Consider the following 17,729-nt stretch of genomic DNA (forward strand, 5'->3'; position numbering starts at 1 on the left):
GATGCAGGGGAACCGGGTTCGCGCCCCGGTCCGGGAGGATCCCACGTGCCGCGGAGCGGCTGGGCCCGTGGGCCATGGCCGCTGGGCCTGCGCGTCCGGAGCCTGTGCTCCGCAACGGGAGAGGCCACAACGGAGGGAGGCCCGCGTACCACAAAAAAAAAAAAAAAAAAAAAAAAAAAAAAAATACTAGCAAACAGAATCCAGCAGCACATGAAAAGGATCATACACCATGATCAAGTGGGATTTATGCCAGGGATGCAAGGGTTCTTCAATACATGCAAATCAATCAATGTGATACACCATATTAACAAAGTGAAGAACAAAAACCATATGATCATCTCAATAGATGCAGAAAAAGCTTTTGACAAAATTCAACACCCACTTATGACAAAAACTCTCCAGAAAGTGGGCATAGAGGGAACCTACCTCAACATAGTAAAGGCCATATATAACAAACCCACCGCAAACATCATTCTCAATGGTGAAAAACTGAAAGCATTTCCTCTAAGATCAGGAACAAGACAAGGATGTCCACTCTTGCCACTATTATTCAACATGGTTTTGGAAGTCCTAGTCACGGCAATCCGAGAAGGAAAAGAATAAAAAGGAATACAAATTGGAAAAGAAGAAGTAAAACTGTCACTGTTTGCAGAAGACATGATACTATACACAGAGAATCCTAAATATGCCACCAGAAAACTACAAGAGCTAAACAATGAATTTGGTAAAGTAGCGGGATACAAAATTAATGCACAGAAGTCTCTTGCATTCCTATACACAAATGATGAAAAATCTGAAAGAGAAATTAAGGAAACACTCCCATTTACCATTGCAACAAAAATAAAATACCTAGGAATAAACCTACCTAAGGAGACAAAAGACCTGTATGCAGAAAACTATAAGACACTGCTGAAAGAAATTAAAGATGACACAAACAGATGGAGAGATATACCATGTTCATGCATTGGAAGAATCAACATTGTGAAAATGACTATACCACCCAAAGCAATCTACAGATTCAACGCAATCCCTATCAAATTATCAATGGCATTTTTTACAGAACTAGAACAAAAAATCTTACAACTTGTATGGAGACACAAAAGACCCCGAATAGCCAAAGCAGTCTTGAGGGAAAAAAACGGAGCTGGAGGAATCAGACTCCCTGACTTCAGACTATACTACAAAGCTACAGTAATCAAGACAGTATGGTATTGGCACAAAAACAGAAATACAGATCAATGGAACAGGACAGAAAGCCCAGAGATAAACCCAGGCACCTATGGTCAACTAATCTATGACAAAAGGAGGAAACGATATACAATGGAGAAAAGACAGTCTCTTCAATAAGTGGTGCTGGGAAAACTGGACAGCGACACGTAAAAGAACGAAATTAGAACACTCCCTAACACCATACACAAAAATAAACTCAAAATGGTTTAGAGACCTAAATGTAAGACTGGACACTATAAAACTCCTAGAGGAAAACATAGGAAGAACACTCTTTGACATAAATCACAGCAAGATCTTTTTTGATCCACCTCATAGAGTAATGGAAATAAAAATGCAAATAAACAAATGGGACCTATTGATACTTAAAAGGTTTTGCACAGCCAAGGAAACCATAAACAAGATGAAAAGACAACCCTCAGAATGTGAGAAAATATTTGCAAACGAATCAATGGACAAAGGATTAATCTCCAAAATATATAAACAGCTCATGCAGCTCAGTATTAAAAAAACAAACAACTCAATCAAAAAATGGGCAGAAGACCTAAATAGACATTTCTCCAAAGAAGACATACAGACGGCCAAGAAGCACATGAAAAGGTGCTCAACATCACTAATTATTCAGAACGATACATGCACCCCAATGTTCACTGTAGCACTATTTACAATAGCCAGGACATGGAAGAAACCTAAATGCCTATCGACAGACGACTGGATAAAGAAGATGTGGTACATATATACAATGGAGTATTACTCAGCCATAAAAAGGAACGAAACTGTGTCATTTGTAGAGACGTGGATGGACCTACAGACTGTCATACAGAGTGAAGTAAGTCAGAAAGAGAAAAACAAATATTGCATACGAATGCATATATGTGGAATCTAGAAAAATGGTACAGATGAACTGGTTTGCAGGGCAGAAATACAGACACAGATGTAGAGAACAAACGTATGGATACCAAGGGGGGAAAGTGGTGGGGAGAGGGGTGGTGGTGGGATGAACTGGGAGATTGGGATTGACATATACACACTTATATGTATAAAATGGATAACTAATAAGAACCTGCTGTATAAAAAAATAAATAAAATTCAATAAAAAAGAATGATGACATGAAAAACAAAATGATCATTAGATTATAATTTTAAAAAAATAAAATAAAGAAGGCAACACCTAAGCTGGGTCTTGGAAGATAAAAATGCGTTCGCTAGATGCTCAGGCAAGAGGGAAAGACTATTTCAAACATAAGTAGTTGTCTGGAAAAAGACTTTAAATGCATGGCAAGTTTGGGAAACCACAAGTAGCTGGTTAATGTTGAAGTGCAGGGAGTGAGACTAACAGGGAGAAAGTGTGATAAAGGATGAGGCTGAAGAAGTAGGGTAGGCACAGGCATATGATAGATGATCTTAATTGCTTTCCTCTGCACCATATGTGCTGAATCCCACAAGTCAGCAAGAACGACATGCCTCTCACTTTCCAGATTCATATAACTTATCTCTGAAGTTCCAAGCCCTGCCTGGTTCTGTGACATTCCACCAAGTCCCAGAGGTGGGCATGCATTCATTCAGCAACATTCACTCTGTGCCATTTAGCGGTGTATAAGCTGCAGTGGAGATCAGGAGGAAGTTCCTAAAACTTAGGAATTAAGGAGAGGCAGGAGAACCTTCACAAAGAATGTAGTGCTTGAACTTAGCCATTACAGATGAATCATAAAAGTCTTGCAGGATATCACTGACTACTGTTTGTGTTGCGGGAAAGACCATGAAAGAATAAATTTGAAGAATTATAGCTGTAGTGTAGAAGGGAAGTGAGATAAGGCTATAAAGGTGGAAAGTTTTCAGTGAAAAATGTACAGATTCTAGATAATGTAAAAGATCTAAGAAAATTCTACTGGCCTGGAACTTTCTCATAAATATGATCTACTTTTTGGTTCACCTTGATATCTGGGATCCATTCCACAAACACTGCCCACTATAAGCCTGGTAATGTGCTCTAAACATGCAAAGATGAATAAAATATAGTCCCTGCTCCTGAGATTATAAATTAGTAGAATTCAGATTTATATTGGACTTCTTATAGCATATATTTGTTATCTTACTTCATTCTCCCTACACGTGAAGCAGAGAAGACAACTGGTAAGCCATTTTTTTTTTCATTTTAACTGAAGGGAATCATGGAAAGACGTATTAAGAGATATATCTACAGTTCCAACTATGTCAGTAGCAGAGCAGTATTCTAGGCCAGCAGTTCTCAACTGTGGTGTCACTATCCAGTGCTAGCACAATCAGTTGCAAATGAAATTTGTTGCTGATCGTTAAGTACCAGAGCTCTATCTATAACAATGTAAAGTATCTAACCTATGGACAAACTCATATGTTTAAAGAGGAGCATATAAGGATGTCACTTCAGTGTATATTACTAAAAGAACAACCTGAATGACCATCGAGGAATGAATAAATAAATTACTGTATAGCAATACTAAGGAACATCATACAACTTTTTTTTTAAAGTGGAGTAAGATATCCAAGTAATTATATGCAAAGACCTATTAAGACATTACTGAATGAAAAAAGATGCAAAACCATGTATAATGATACCCTTTGTGTTTAAAAAAAAAAAAAAGATACAAAAAAATTTTTAAACAGATTATTTTTATATGAACGCACAGGAAATGCTCTGAAAGGATACACACTAATGAGAGCCGGCTGGGTAAAGGGACACATGGATGGAAGATGGACCAAGGAGATTTAGTCATCTCTGTTACGTTTTAATTTTTTATAAGAATATATATTAATGTATTACTTGTATAATTAAGCATAAACAATTGAGCTTAAAGCAGAATATTTTCCCTATAAAGTTATTTCCTACATATTTCCCCATAACACTACTTGTATTCTGATATGTGGGTAGGAGAGTAAGAGCAGAATAGAAAGAATTATTTGAAAGTACCTGAACTGAGCCAACTTAATGTACTTTCAAATAACTCAAAGCCTATGTTATCAATGCTGAAACTGTTACCGATACAGTTAGCAACTGAAACAACGCTCAATCATCAGGAGTCTTGACAGACGAGATTTAAACGTCCATACATAAAGGTGGACAAGAGCACTCTCCTCTGAACCTATAGCATAATCACTCTGGTTTAGCACTCACTACAGGCTGGGCTCTGTGCTGAACGCTGTTAACCTGTATTATTTCAATTACTTCTTACAACATTCCTGTAAGGATTAAATGAGAAACTGCAGGTAAAACTCTTCACACATAATGCCCAATCACATAACAATAAGTGTTGTCCTTTATAGGTGTTACTACTGCCTAATCTCTAACCTTATCAAGTTTCAGCCCTCACTGTATGGCAGTCAGCTTTTCAAAAGCCTCACTGACTTAAGTGTGCCAATGCTAAGAAATCTGCAATGGATTCTCATTACCTACTGAACTAAATCCAAACTCCTTCATCAGACATTTGAAAGCATGTGTGACACAGCTCCATCACCCATCATATTCTTCTGTACCCTACTATTCTGTAGGCACATTGGAGTGCTCACAATTTTTAGAATATATTATATACTTTGACTTCCATAACTTAGGAATACTCTTGTCACTCTCGCTAAAGAGTTCTATCTACTCGTCAAGGTTCTGTAGAAATATTACCTTCTCTACAAAGTTGATTCTCTCTGGCACTCTCAAGTACATTGTTTGCACCTCTATTAAGATACTTTTTTTGTATTACTTGTTTGTAAGCTGACTGAAAGCAAGTTTTATTTATTTTTACATCCCTACTGTGCCTAGCACAGTGTTTTATACACAGTTTGCATTTAATAATGTAGAAAACTTTCACCATTACTCATAGCCCCAGTGATAACCAGTACAACTTGAAATTCAGAAGCAATTCTCTCTAATTTCCCCTTCAATTCACCTACGAGTGGTAATGACCCTATAGTATCTCTGGTAGTAACTCTTTCCAGTCCTAATTCAACACTCAGTGAGATATAATTATTTCTATACCAAACAAATGAAGTGGCACATAATCAGTGACCTAATGCTGATAAGATTGGCTGACATTAAATTCATTATGCATTAACACTGGAGGAAGGAATACAAAGCATAAGGTAGAATATTAGAATCATCTTTCAAAATCAGAATTGGGATATAAAATTCCTCTGTTCAATTTTGGGTAATCTCTAACCTAACTGAATTGAACTTTAAAATCAAAGGACGTGTAAGGTCATCTACCCATTTAGTAAATAAAGTCACCTTTTATGGATTAATTATTTCTAAATCTATACAAATTGGTAAAAGCAGTAAATGTCCTTAAAAGCTAACTGCCCTCTAACCATTCGTAAGTGGTTTTTTCTCGGTTAAAATCTAAGGTAGCAAGAAACCTTAGTTTTTAGTTTTGTTGTTAAATTTCATGACATTCCAACTACTAATGACTTTGGTTTCTTTTGAGCAATCAAGTAAAAACATAGCAAATACTAGTTATATACTTACATTTAAAATATAATTAAATTCTTCAGGCGAATGTATTACATAATACGCTACTTGATTCTATCCAGGAATCTTACTTCTTCCAATTTTTGAAAACCATATTAATTCTTTATGTGAAGGCATTCGTAGTGTAGAATAGTTGAGGATCTCAGGACAGAGAACTGGTTTCATTTAATTCTCTAAACTACTTGTACCATATGTGAACCTCTTAAAGGAAGACAGTTTTGTTGTTACTGTTTACTTTTCAATGAAGACCAGAGTACTTTTTGGAGATTTACAGGGCTTAACTCAACAGCATGTCAAATTTATTTTTCTTAAATTGTTCTTGCATTAGTTTGCTACTACTAGCAAACAAGTTAAATTAGAAATACTCAGGCAAAGGTACATTAAATTCAATACTAGCTGCATGTTATCTAGGTGTTAGGGATGTTACCAAACTTTAAAGCAAGATGACCACAAGTTTTGAAAGTAAAGTTTTGGTTATTATAGATTTCATAGTAAGGCAGTTACATGGCTAAGCTTGGCTGGTACCATGGACTTTAGCATACCTGGAAATAGAAAAATTCAAATGGTAGCTGTTCTTGATTGGCCCATTGCCATTTTTGCAGCTTACAAATTTTTAATTAAGTAACTGCAGTGAGCTCATCTCTACTGGATACTTCTTTTCCAGGGCAGGTCCAGGAACTGGGTCTGGAGCCTTGAAAGCAGAAGAGAAACTAGAGTAAACTAGAGGCAGGCAGAACAAGAAACGTGACCAGACAACATTGAGCTCTAACAGCAGTGAGGTAGTCCCCAATGTCTCTCACATGAAATAGTCTTAAGTGGAAAAGAATCTCTTAAATTACAAATTACAAGTTACCAGAAGATGCTATTTGCATTAGTTCAGTCATTGTCTTAATCTACACAACTCCACTCTGAACTCCCAATTCTAGAAACTAAAACAGTAGCCTTTATGAAATCTCTATTGGCTTTTAGCAATAGACTGTCCAATATGGGACCACAGAGTATAAAAGAACTAGAAAAACAACAAAAAATTCATTTTCATTGGTAAAATTGGAATTGTAAAGTCCTCATTTTCAGGTCACTTTTCTCTTTTGCTATCTTATTTCCAATCATCTTCTAATTGTTCCCCTAAATTCCTACAATCAATTCTCAGAGGTTTCTTAAGAAATGCTTTAGATATATCCAAGCAATGAACTGAATTTCAAGGTCCAATTTTTAAAAATACTTCGTAATTCTTAAAGAGGGAGGCAAAGAACAGCTCATAAGATGTGGTTCTTAACCACACTGGAAATTCTTCTTTCCATTACCAAAATAGATTCAATGATTTTTTTTTTTTTTTTTTGGTTAGGTCCACATTATTTAAAAACACACACACACACAAACACACACACACACACACGCAAAACTTGCAACTACAAAGGTTACAGAAATGGCAGGCTATTAAAAATGTTGGACTGTTGTACTAATTAGATTACTAGGACTGGAAATGATGTCCTTATGTTTGGTGAGCTGATACCCTTAGGAGTCTCTCTCTAAGAAACTAATCAATCCCACAGCAGTCAAAATAAACTGAACCCTCTGCTGCTGTCAAATGATGGCAGATTGTGAGAATTGTAAAAGGACAAAAAAGTAGTGAAGACAAGGATTCAAAGAACTTAACTCCCTGCATTTCTAGTAACTAGAAACACAACAAAGCAAAATAAAATGAAAGTCGTTTTTAAGAAAAATGTCAATTTTCCACCTTTTGTGATGGCATGTTGCAGGTGAAAATATTCAGATAGAGAAAGATCTAGGTTCAAATCTAGTTCCAGTATAAACTAAAACTCTGCAGAAGTTTCTGGTCTATTAAATGGGATACTATCCCCCACCTCACTGGATTGTCATGAGAATTAGCACCTAATGACCTGGCACACAGTAGGTATTCAATACTTTTTTCTGCATAATGGAACGTTATTTTTTTGTTCTAAACATATGAGTATACTTAAACTTTCATTTTCATAAATGCTAAAGCAACATCTGTGTAACAAGCTTTAGGTTTAAATAACTCAACTGTGTCACATCCTAAGAGATATAACTGATTTATCAACACTGATTTCAGAACAAAGCAAATGTAAGAACGCTCAGTTCTGAGAATTGATGATAAATAAAAATATAACAATTTATATTTAAGATATAAAGAGAATTAGTGGTAAACAAGTAAGTAGACATGTAATTCTTCCTCCTCCAAGTAAAGGAGAAAATACTTTTGTCAACAGGTTAAAAGGTTATAGATCTGGGATACAGTGCCTTTTAAAAAACAAAAGGAATCCATATATGATCTAACTAGGTCTTTAAGTCAGGAAATGCTTTAAGGGCAAAGAAAAGCCTTACATTTGAGCAATAATTTTCCTCTTACTGATAGAACAGTGGGTTCCACACAAAATTATTATTTACCAAATATGGTTCAAAGATCAGATTACACCTTCCCTGGCATTACCAAGTAATAGAGCATTATCGCAGGCCACAAGGAATTTTAAAAAGAAAAAGAAAAAAAAAATTTCCTTAAAGTTACTCGAAATGTATTCACTGCTACAACTTTATTTCAAATAGTTTTTAAAAGTTAACATGGAAAGAAAGAGTCTTACTCAAAAGAGATTGCCATTTACTTAGAGATGATAAGATTAAACTAAATTTTGCCAGAAGGCAAAAAAAAAAAAAGAAAAAAACCGTATTTAAAAATGAGGATTCCTATTCATTAACCCATATGGATAGACTTTCAGTTTAAAGACATCAAGAAAAACACTTTTATAGACAAATCATTAATTTTCGTTTTTATTTTATAACTACTATCATATTGAAATCTCATTACTCAAATGTTTCAGTTGATTCTTTTGGATTTTCCAGATATAAAATGTCATCTACAAATAAATGTGCCTCCTCCCTTTCAATTACACCTCCTATTTTGTTTTTTGGTCTAATTATATTGGCCAGCATTCCCAAGACAATGTTATGTAACAGTAATGCTGGCCAGACCTTTTTTGATTCATGACTTTTAAAAAGGAATTTAGTATTTCACTAAATACTAAAATAGGAATTCTAGTATTTTACCATTTCTAGTAACAAAATGCTGGCTTCCAGTCTGAGCTACTATCATATTGAAATCTCATTACTCAAATGTTTCAGTTGATTCTTTTGGATTTTCCAGATATAAAATGTCATCTACAAATAAATGTGCCTCCTCCCTTTCAATAATTACACCTCCTATTTTGTTTTTTGGTCTAATTATATTGGCCAGCATTCCCAAGACAATGTTATGTAACAGTAATGCTGGCCAGAATAAAATGTCATCTACAAATAAATGTGCCTCCTCCCTTTCAATTACACCTCCTATTTTGTTTTTTGGTCTAATTATATTGGCCAGCATTCCCAAGACAATGTTATGTAACAGTAATGCTGGCCAGACCTTTTTTGATTCATGACTTTTAAAAAGGAATTTAGTATTTCACTAAATACTAAAATAGGAATTCTAGTATTTTACCATTTCTAGTAACAAAATGCTGGCTTCCAGTCTGAGTCTTGGCTATGTTCATTCGTTCTTGTTTCACTAAGCATTCTTATTAGAAATAAATGTTGATTTCCCTTTTTTTTGACATCCCTCAAGATATTCATAGCCCCTGTAACCTACTAATATGACTTAATTTGAGTTATCATTACATTCCTAGAGTGAATATTACTGTTATAGTATTATTCTGTTAATGTAATGCTAGATTCCATTTGAAAGTTTTATTAAACATTTTTTACACCAACTTTTGTGCAATCTTTTATGTTCACATTTTATGTTACGTGGCTTTGTAAAAAGAACCAGGAAGCTTACCTTTTCTTCTCTATGTTCTGAAATACACAGCTAATTATCTGGTGCTTTTTGCAGGAAACAGTCTCATATCAGTTAAGACCAGCATTTTCATTTGTGGCTCCAGCTCCTATCCCTTTCTTTCACATTTCCACAACACCCTTTCTTTTCAATCTCTCACTTCAACCTACGAACCTGTTTAAGTCTTAACCATCTTAAACATACATCCATGAACACACTTGTACCACAAAAACTTTCCTTACCAGTTAAGTCTTGTTCAGCAAGACTTATTCACAAAGCTATTTATTAAAACTGCTACTCTGGGCTTCCCTGGTGGCGCAGTGGTTGAGAGTCCGCCTGCCGATGCAGGGGACACACGTTCGTGTCCCGGTCTGAGCGGAGCGGTTCGGCCCGTGAGCCATGGCCGCTGAGCCTGCGCGTCTGCGGCCTGTGCTCCGCAACAGGAGAGGCCACAACAGTGAGAGGCCCGCGTACCGCAAAAAACAAACAAACAAACAAAAAAAAACCTGCTACTCTATTCAAGGCACTGAGAATGAACTGCAGTTCCTGCCCTCTATTCCTAATCTAGTAAGGAACACAACCATGCATACAAAAAAACTGCAATAGCAATGCAAAGAATAAACAAGCTATGCTAGGACATCTCTCTCTTCCAGCTGTGCCTTGCCAAACTTCTCTACTGAGTAGTTATGCTATGGTCTCAAATTTGTTTTAATCTGCCTTCAAGTTTCGTCCCTTGATAAGTTTTATTCAAATCACCAAATCCAATAACCTCTTCAGGAGCCTTATCCACCATTTTGCAAAAACTTTGCGGCTTGTTTCATATTTTTTTAATAAATCCAATTAGATCTTCAAATGTACTGTTAAATTTTGTTTTTTAAAAGGAAGTTCATAGAATATTTTATTCTTTAAAAATTTATTTATTTATGGCTGTGTTGGGTCTTCATTGCTGCACGCCGGCTTTCTCTAGCTGCAGTGAGCTGGGGCTACTCTTCGTTGCGGTGCGTGGGCTTCCCATTGCAGTGGTTTCTCTTGTTGTGGAGCATGGGCTCTAGGCGCACGGGCTTCAGTAGCTGTGGCACATGGGCTCAGTAGTTTTGGCTCGCGGGCTCTGGAGCACAGGCTCAGTAGTTGTGGCGCAGGGGCTTAGCTGCTCCGTGGCATGTGGGATCTTCCCGGACCAGGGATCGAACCCGTGTCCTGTGCACTGGCAGGCGGATTCTTAACCACTGTGCCACCAGGGAAGTTCCCATAGAATATTTTAAGTTTTACTAGGCACTTTTAATTCACCATATCATTTGATGCTCATGAAAAACCACCCAGTAAGGCTAGGTAATTATTACTCTCATTTGCAAGGTTCAGAAAAATACACCTATTTACTGATTATGAAAACTCCAATAAACAGCAGAGTTAGGGCCAAAGATGTATTTGTGGCTTTCTAACTCCAGGTCCAGGGTTCCCTCCTCTATATTTTATTAACTTGATTGATTAATTACTAACTTGAATACTTACTGATCATTATCTTGTTTAAAACTTTTCTGGTCAACACTGAATATTCTTCTAGCATCCTAGGTTCCTTATTTTGGTACTTCTTAATGTTTGTCAAAAGGATGCATAAGTAAAAACTATGACATTTATTCTCTCACTTCTTGCTCTAGCATCTCATCTATAGTTACAGCATCATCTAGAGAGAAGCGCCTTTAAATTGTAGTTTAAGGGCTTCCCTGGTGGCTCAGTGGTTGCGCGTCCGCCTGCCGATGCAGGGGAACCGGGTTCGCGCCCCGGTCTGGGAGGATCCCACATGCCGCGGAGCGGCTGGGCCCGTGAGCCATGGCCGCTGAGCCTGCGCGTCCGGAGCCTGTGCTCCGCAACGGGAGAGGCCACAACAGAGGGAGGCCCGCATACCACAAAAAAAAAAAAAAAAAAAAAAAATTGTAGTTTAAGCTTTCTGTTCTGCTTGATGAAACGTAAGCATTCAGAATCATAGAATTTGATGTTGAAAGGATCTTAGAGATTATTTAGTCCAACATCTTTATTTAACAGAAGGAAAATATAAAGTTCAACTCACACAAGTCAGTAGCAGATTTTGAATAAAAGTTTAAGACAAAATTTGCCTTTTTAAACTTATGAATCATAAAACAAATACACACATATACAGTAAATAGAAAGCAACTAAAATTTCAAGAGTAATTACTGGCCCCTGTTTCATTTTTGTTAAAGATCTGGTCCATATTTCTAATATGACAATACTAATGTATGAGTCCATTTATCAAAGTAATTTTTTAAAAAAATCATGGAATGGCAATAAAGTTAAAACCTACTCAATTCTATATATTTGTGCATTAATTATCTATCTTCCAGATTTTTAGAGTGAACTGGGAACCAAAATCACACCACTACCTAGCCTAATGCTTCCCACCCAGGTTGATAATCATGACCTAGTCTACAAGGCAGGAACAGATACCACTAGACTGTTTGCTGAACACCGCTTAGAACAGTGCCTGGTACATGTGTTAAGCACTGAAAACGTGTCAGCTACCACTGCTTCTCCACCAATTACTACTTCTGAATATATTCATATGATTATAAATATGGCCATATTAATGATTCAGCCATACAGACAAGCATTCTGTTAGAGGACCAGTACCTTCTCACTCTTCTCCTTTTGGTCTATCGTCCAAGTTTTGTTCTAGTGAGCAGGGCCACAACCCTTAGTTATCTAAGAATACCTTTCCAACAACTCCCAAGCTAGAAGTACTTTAATATCTCAACATCAGAGTCTATAGGCTCTGAAAATTAACAGCTTATTTTAAAAGGAAATTTTCTACTCCAACACTTTTTTTTTTTTTTTTGTGATATGTGGGCCTCTCACTGCTGTGGGCTCTCCTGTTGCGAAGCACAGGCTCCGGACGCGCAGGCTCAGCGGCCATGGCTCACGGGCCCAGCCGCTCCGCGGCATGTGGGATTTTCGCGGACCTGGGCACGAACCCGTGTCCCCTGCATCGGCAGGCGGACTCCCAACCACTGCACCACCAGGGAAGCCCCAACACTTCTAAACTTTTAAGCTCATTTACCCATGATACAGAATGCATGAGAAATAAAAGGGAATCTCATGTGACGCAGGAAGATATTTTTCCCTCTTAACTGTGCTTCAGTTTAAACTTAAACTCTTCCCCAAACTAGCTTCCCCTCTTCAACTTCCCATTTTTATCAGAAATAGCAATTTTCTTCTTAGCCTGAAAACTGAAATTACCTTAACTTTTCTTGCCTTCCTTTACCTTTCTCAACTGCTTCAAATTTCATCCATTTAATAACTAACATTCCTCAAAACACAACTCCTGAGACTCTCCTCACGGGATATTACAGTCAGTACAGTTCACAATCACTTCCACAATTCTGAAATCTAAAAAGTTCTGAAAAGATTTTTTATGATGCTTCATGTCAAAACTCATCTGGAAGTGGCAAAAATCTGCTTTGAACTGACGTGAAGCTACTTATAGGCTTTATTTAGCCACTTACTGTAAACATTTCCATTTTTCACTGCAGAGATACTAGTGTTTAACTACTGGGTGATGCCTCAAACCTTGCTGGGCATGTTACATAGTATACAATATATACACGTTACCTTTCTAAAATTCAAAAAATTATGAATTCCAAAACATAGCTGGCCCCAGGGTTTCAGAAAATGTATCATGGACCTGTACAATATTGTTCCAAGAATCCTAATTTAGGCACCCTATTCTTAACTTTCTTTTTGATACTTTCCCTTACACCACTCCATGCATTTCAGCCTCCATATTTACCACCAAGTTCTATAGGTTCTTCTTTCCAAATACCACAATTGCCAATTCTACTCCACTCCTACTGCTACCACACTATCCCAATCATCCAATTTCTGAATGACCAGACCCATAGTTTACCTCCCTGCCAGTTAAGTTATTCCCATCTGACCCATCAAGCAGATTAAGAAAGGCTTCTATGTAACCACTTAAAATATTTCACTTCTTTGCACAAGAACTTAATAAACTGGAACAGATACATAATAAGAGGGTAAAGATGGTGATTGTGGGATTATAGATGAATTTGTTACCTTTTAAACCTTATCTATAACTGTAAGCTAAGAAGAGGTTCTCATTTTTTTCAAACTTAATGAAGTTTTAAAAATTTCTAAATTGACTTTTATTCTGTAATTAAAACAACACAAACAAATGAAAAATATACTAGGCCGCTCCCCTATTTATCACTTAAACTAAAATTCCTCAGTGTGGTTTTCAAGGCCTTCTCCAGTTTGGTTCCACTAGGACTGGTATCATGGACACCCCCCGGCCAACCCCGGCTTTTCGGTAAAAGCCAGTTTTACCGAAACATAGCTAATTATTTTTTAAAAGAATAATTTTTAATCAGTAAAATAAATGATCACAAAGAAAATCAGTTATATTGAAAAGCACAGTAATCAAGTGTTCTTTAGAACCCATATTTATTATATATTTATATATTTGCTTCTTTATTAACACTCAACACAATAAAATCCAGCAGGGGTCTAATAACAACTATAATTTTGAAGTAGTATTCTACATAAACTCTACTCAGAGACAGCCACAACAGTAAAGTAATATGAAAATATCTGCTTTTTTCTATTAGTAATAAAATCACAGGTACTGCTAATACTACTGTGCTTTACTGTTTAAAATCATAATGGAAGGAAATATTAAATTTCAGTTACATATTATTCGTTAGTAAAAATATACAGATTTTTTTTTTTTCAGGGACTCCTTTAAATTCTCTCCTCAGACCCTCTTCAGGGTTATGTAGTCTAGAGTTAAACTCTATTAAATCCACCTACTTTTATTTCCCACTAGTCCCCACGGTCAGAGAACTTCAGTCAGGCTTTGTCTGAACATGTTCAACCCTGCTTTCATTCCTGACTATGTTACTGCTCTAGCTTAGGATATCATTTCTCCACCTGAACGCTTATCAAAATCTTAACCAAAAGCAATTCATGTTCCATCTCCTTTTTGAATTCTTTTTCTACTGCTTCAGCCCACATGGATCTCTCTATTCCTAGAACTCCTGATGTACCTGTGGGTCAATGCTTCATGACCCAACATGTAATTATTTTCTTATAGTTCCACTTCCATGTCTCTTCATCCAAGGTGTAAGATCCCTGGGGACATGGGTGACATGCTTGTATACACACTGCCCACATATAATATAGGCACATAGAATGTATTCAATAAAGAAACTATTCTCAATAAACCAAGTATCAGAAGACAATTTCTTTGGGAAGTTTAAGTACCAGAAAATACATCAAGAGTACTGAAAATTCCACTAAGCAGCAAAACAGACTCATAAATTAAGCTTAATATTAATAATTCACCTCAATCAGAACCTAGTCATATTGTATTACAAACTCAGAAACTTATTTACTAGGCAGTAATGAATTCCAAATAATAAATCAGGAACGGAGTGCTAAAGTAGGCATAAAACAATGATTCATTCAAAAAATATTTGCTAAGCATCTACTACATGCCAGGCACAATTCCAGATTCCACTGATTCAATGGTAAAAAAACGAAAAACCAAAAACCAAAACGCCCAAAACCCCCCAAAAACAATGAAAAACAAAAACAAAAACAACTCACACAAGAATTTACTGTTAGGCCTTGGACTAGAACCTGGGGCTCCTGATTCTCATTATGAAGCTCTGGAACAAAAAGCTGTTTCTGTCTTTCAGAATAGGTAAAGTTGGGGTGGGGAAATGTTCTCAGAAGGCAGTAAATCATATAAAACATTATAAAGAAAAAGATTTGGAGCTATTAAAATATATATATAATTGGGCTTCCCTGGTGGCGCAGTGGTTGCGCGTCCGCCTGCCGATGCAGGGGAGCCGGGTTCGCGCCCCGGTCTGGGAGGATCCCACATGCCGCGGAGCGGCTGGGCCCGTGAGCCATAATAGAGGGAGGCCCGCATAACAAAAAAAAAAAAAAAAAAAAAAAAAAAAAAAAAAAATATATATATATATATATATATATATAATCTGCATAGTATATAAATATAACATTAAAATCTCTATACCTAAAATCTATAAAGAAATAGATTTGGGGATAAGTTTCAATTGTCTATGTAGAATATTTATTGCCTAATGATACTAGATGAACAAGGTATTAGTCTACTCATTGATTAATATTTTAATCACAAACACCTCATGAAGTTTTATTCTTCTTCAAAGAGCTCTGCCAAGTTGCCTCATTTACTTTACATAAAAATATAAAAACTTAAATACCAATATCACAGAAGTGGGGTGGGTGATAGCAGTCATGGTGGTAAATATTATTCTAAGTAATCTTTTTCATCGGAGGGAAGAGCCCAAAAGAGGATAATGCGAATGCGGGTAGGAAACAAGGAACTGCTCTCCACACGTTTCAATCTCTAGTGCTGTTTATGACCAAATAGAAATTACTTTTCTTAAAGGGAAGTTCTTAGACTAATAGCAATGGAATTCAGAGACTGAGTGAGTGAGGGAGGGGGAAGGATAAGTGGGTGGGACTGGAACAAATAAACTAATAGTCTGACAGTGCCATGCTAGTAACCTTAAGTCATCTTGTCCAAAACTCAACCCACTGCCTCCCACATGATAATATAGCTATATGTTAATTACTAATAATAGAGCACTGATTCTGAAGTTAGAAATCTCAGGGTCTTCGATTCTTTTCCTCACCATATACAATCACTGGCAAAGTTCTACTGATTACTCCCACAAATGTTTCTTACATTAATCCCCTTTTCTAGTCCCACAACCTCCATGTTCAGGTATCTTTTACCTGGATAATCGAAGTAACACAATAATCTCTTATCTGATGGCTTATTCCACTCTTAGGCCTTTCTAAGCTATATTTCACAGTGGTAACAAGCTTTCTAGCTCCTAAACATAGCTGGATCATGTCACTTTCCTCCCCAAGAGAGGTAAAAGATTTTGTAGAATTAGACTGTACTGAGTTTTGGTAGAAGATGATGACATTGACCTAGGGAATAATGGAAAAGAGGTTGGGCAGGAAGAGAGGAGACTTAAAGACCAAGAACTTACAACAAAGGAGTCAGAAAAGTTAGATAAAATGCAGGAAAGAATGGGATCAAGAAAACCAAATGAAAAGAGGAATAACAATTAAGTTTTAAGTTTATTATTTTTATAATAATTTTGTAACAATGAATAGCTAACATTTATTAAGCATTTATGTATGTGCTAAGCACTGGGCCAAATGATTTATAATGCATTCACTCATTCAATACTCTCAATAATCATGAGAGGTAGGTACCTCTGTATCAGACTCAGCTGACTACACACTGTTCTCTCCCAGAGAAAATAAGGATTATTTTATATAGCGCACCCCCCTCCCCGGCCCCGGCCTTATTCCCCACAATGCCTAAAAGAGAGCACCAAACAATTTACATTCTTACTATGCTGGTGTCAACAATACCAGAGGAAAGCCATTTTTCCTATGAATTTCATTAACATGTCATTGACTAGCACAATATATAAAATGTATATACAGCTATATACATACATACACGTACGTAAACATACACATACAAAACACACTAAGGATCTGGAAATAAAATACTATGGCTTTCAAAAATAACTCTTCTCTTGGGGCTTAAATCTGAATTGGAACAGTAAAGGCTCAGGGTATTTTTGTCTTGTAAAGCTCAAAGGAGGAAAAGTAAATGAAAATGTTTTTAACTGAAGAGAAAAGAGGCTTATACCCCTACCATCTACCTGGAAATAGGGAGGACCTAGTCCTAAAGGCAGATGAAAGTTACTTTCTTTTAAAATGTGTATAGGAAATTTCCTATGAGATACTACTATGGACTAAACTCTAAGCCCAGCCTACTATTTGCCATGTGTGCGCCATTCTGTACAAGAAGTCTGGGCCAACTTTAGATGATTTTGCATAAATCCACTACCACTAGGAAAAAAGAACAAATAACAAATGGCAAAATGCGTGCTTCACTGACCTTGGGTTAGTAATGTTGCTATGTTTGGGTGCATTCTTCAGGAGTGTAATATTTGTTTGAAAGCATCAGGGTACTTACTCAGAAAAGACATTTGACCATAACCTATACTCTGGAATCTCAAAAACTCACTTACTTTTAAAAGCAAGCAAATCTT

The 17,729-nt window shown here is 36.6% G+C and overlaps 1 protein-coding gene across 4 annotated transcripts in view; it reads right to left on the bottom strand.

Annotated features, from left to right (window-relative positions):
• The window catches only part of TAB2 (TGF-beta activated kinase 1 (MAP3K7) binding protein 2), an 87,172-nt gene that overhangs the window by 54,218 nt on the left and 15,225 nt on the right, over nucleotides 1–17,729 (bottom strand). For 2 of the 4 annotated variants that reach the window (XM_028494333.2, XM_055087442.1), the window contains exon 2: nucleotides 6,262–6,410. The exons of the other annotated variants lie outside the window; for them this stretch is intronic. The gene's annotated coding sequence lies outside the window, so the exon portion shown is untranslated. The remainder of the gene's footprint in view (nucleotides 1–6,261; nucleotides 6,411–17,729) is intronic. 4 annotated transcript variants of the gene reach the window in all.

This window comes from Physeter macrocephalus, chromosome 10, assembly GCF_002837175.3.
Source record: "Physeter macrocephalus isolate SW-GA chromosome 10, ASM283717v5, whole genome shotgun sequence".
Taxonomy (NCBI): Eukaryota; Metazoa; Chordata; class Mammalia; order Artiodactyla; family Physeteridae; genus Physeter; species Physeter macrocephalus.